This window comes from Physeter macrocephalus, chromosome 6, assembly GCF_002837175.3.
Source record: "Physeter macrocephalus isolate SW-GA chromosome 6, ASM283717v5, whole genome shotgun sequence".
NCBI classification, from domain to species: domain Eukaryota; kingdom Metazoa; phylum Chordata; class Mammalia; order Artiodactyla; family Physeteridae; genus Physeter; species Physeter macrocephalus.
In genome coordinates this window covers 56,541,942-56,545,200 of record NC_041219.1, presented here as the reverse complement: position 1 = coordinate 56,545,200, position 3,259 = coordinate 56,541,942, and positions in this window count along the sequence as shown.

The following is a 3,259-nucleotide window of genomic DNA, read 5'->3' as shown; positions in this document are numbered from 1 at the left end:
TAGATTAAGACCTAAACAAAAAAGGTAAAATTATAAAACTTCTCGAAGAAAACAGAGTATCTCTATAGCTAGGGGGTGGGCAAAGATTTCTTAGGACACAGAAAGCAGTAACCACAAAACAAACACAATGGTAAATCAGTCTTATGAAAATGAACAACTTCTCATAAAAAACACTATTAAGAAAATAAAGTTATATTTTATAACAAATATATAGGCTGGAATATTATAAATATATAAAAGCCTATGTGTGTATACATACACACAGACCTGGAGTAAAGGTCTGACAACTTTCTTGTATATTAAGTGTACACCCACACCTACGCTACGACCAGCCCAAGAGAAATGAAAACACATATCCAGAAAAAGACTTGTAAAACAGAAGAATTTGTAGCAGCCTTTTCAAAATACTCCCAAACTGGAAATGGTCCACATGTCACCAGTAGAACAGATAAACTGTGGTATATTCATTCACACAATGGAATTCAATGCAATAATAACAAGGAAGACCTAGATTGGCAGAGACACCCAGACCTTGGTTTCTAAATACCATTTCCGCTGAAAGCAAATGGCTCCAGGGCTCTTTGGAGAAAAAGCTGATTCCCAGGACTGAGGCTGGGAAAGAATAAGATGATTCTGGAGCATCTTGTTCGTCAGAAAAAGAGAAGTGCTTAAAGAATGATGGGAATGTCCCAACAGAACACAAGAAGCAGCTGCGAAGTGTTCCCACAGGACAAATTTGGGACAATCTGAGCATCCAATAACGATAGTACCGGAATTTAAGTCACTGAACAAGAATCCCTGAGTTCATAGTGATATAAATCAATAAGTAGGGGAGAAGGGAAACTTCTTCCTTACTGTATAATACCCACTGGTACATACAGAAACAAGAATGGAGATAGAAAATAATCAATGGAGGCTGAAAGTGTGGGTGACAGTTTAACGAGGAACCAGATAAACAGTCATTTTACGGCAGATGGACTTGGTGATACCACTCATGCACCTCCTGACAAGACTCACCAAGGACACATCCTTCCTCGGGTGCTTCTGACAAAGCAGCATAACCTGAATCTAATAATGAGAAGCATCAGAAAAAACTAATAACTAGCCTGTAGCCTGTAATTTTTCTTTCAACAACTGGGTCAGGAAAGACAAAGAAAGGCTAAGGAACAGTTCCAGATCAGAGAAGAATGAAGAGGCATGACAATGAAATGCAGCACGTGGTCCTGGACTGGACGCTGGGGGGCGGAGGGGGGGGTGGTGAGGAAAAATTAGCCAGAAGGCACACCGATGGAATAACGGACAAAATTTAGATATGGTCTGTTGCCCAGATAATAAATTCTATCAATATCAACCTTCCTGATTTTGATATTTATTCTGTGGCGGTATATAAGAACATCTTTGATCTTAAGATGAACACACATGGAAATTTTGCAGGGGAAAAAGGGCATGATGTCTCCAACTTACTCTCAAATGTTTCTGGGGGAAAAGACACACACGAGCGTGAAGGACAAAGCAAATGGGGCAAAACGTGAGCAAGTGGTGAAGCCGGGTAAAGACATTAACCCCAGGAGCTTCTTGGGTCACTCTTGCCATTTTTCTGTAGGTCTGACGTATCAAAACCAAAAGGTTACCAAAACACACATACATACTTATGATTACTCTCCATTTAACATGAGGAAACAGCAGCTCAGGGGTATTAAGAGACTCGCTCGGCCACAATACTAGAACCTGAATGCAGGTTTTCTAACCACAAACCTTCCCCGTGCCACTGCCCAGTCCCACCAGACATTAATCCATCAACAGACGAGCCCTTGGCACAGGCCACAGAGCCATGCCTCCCTCCCCCATCCCCTCTGCTCTCCGCCCCCGTCTCCTGTCGCCTGCCCAGCGCCCCCCACGCTCGGGTCCCACGCGCGGAGCTCGACCCCTCCTCGGGCCCCTGCGCCCCCCACTCCATCTGGGTTGCTCTCCTCCCACAGATGAGCAGAGTCGCCTTGGGTCCTCCGAGCCCACCCGAGGAAGCCCTTCTGCACGTCCCCCAAAGAAAGCAGCATGCCTCCCTCCGCGTCCGATTCATTTCCTTCCACTGCACTGACCACGATGACAGGTCATGCATTTATCCTCCCTGACGGAGCACAGGCTCCACAAGGATGGGGACTTGGTCTCTTTTTTGTTCATTGCTATATATTCGCAGTTCTTCTAATGGTCTAATAGTTCTTACAATAGCCTGGCATGTGTGTGCCATGCTCGAAATATATTTACCAAACGGCTAAATAAATGAATAGAGGCGTGTGATTCCAATTACATGTGCAACGGAATTTTTCTGGAAACTGACCAGTTGGTTCTAACCTGTGTATAGAATAGAGGTGCTCACCCTACAAGGTACTCGGCTACAAAGCGACAGTAACTGAGGATGCCAGTGCGATGGGAACCCAGAGCTCGCACTAAAACAGAACAGAGTCCACACACTCCGGCAAATGTGGGTGAGTGGGGGGTCTGACCGAGAATCACCAGCCACCTGGGAAAAGAGAGACTCCTAATAATGATGCTGGGGTAACTGTTTCACCATACGGAAAAATAAAAAATTGAATTCTGACCTTATACCATACAAAAATAAATTCCAGATAATTTAAAGATTTAACATTTAAAAAAAATCCTGTAACACTGTAAGGAAAAGGAGATTAGGATATGACCTCATGGTAGAGAAGGCTTCTTAGTTAAAGACACCCTCAACTCCCCCCAGACCATAAAGGACAAGGTATATCGGTCTGACTTCAAAACAAAAAACACGTGAAAAAAATGTATGGTAACATATGCAAGAGACCAGTGAACTGGAGGATATTTGCAAGGTCTGCTGTAACTCACTTAGAAAACGCCCCACAGCCCAAGAGAAAACCAGACCAAGAATGTACGGTGGTGACTCGCCAGGGAGGGAAGCCTCATTGTCAACACGCACGTGAAAAAACTGCCCAGACTCCAGCAGTCACAGAAAAGCTCGTTGTAACGGTGACATTATTTTTCACTCATCAGACCAACAAAAGTTCATCAGACAAAATTTCCAAAGATGTGGAAACCAGGAACTTTCGAATACTTCTACTGAGACTGAAAAATAGTACGGCCTGCTTTAGAGAACCACTGGCTCTTGTCAAACTGGAGATGCACTTTTTTTACGACACAGCACAAGGCTATTCCATGTAAGCATTGTTTCTATAGGAAAAGAGTGAATATACTGAAACATCCACTGATATATGAGAATAAA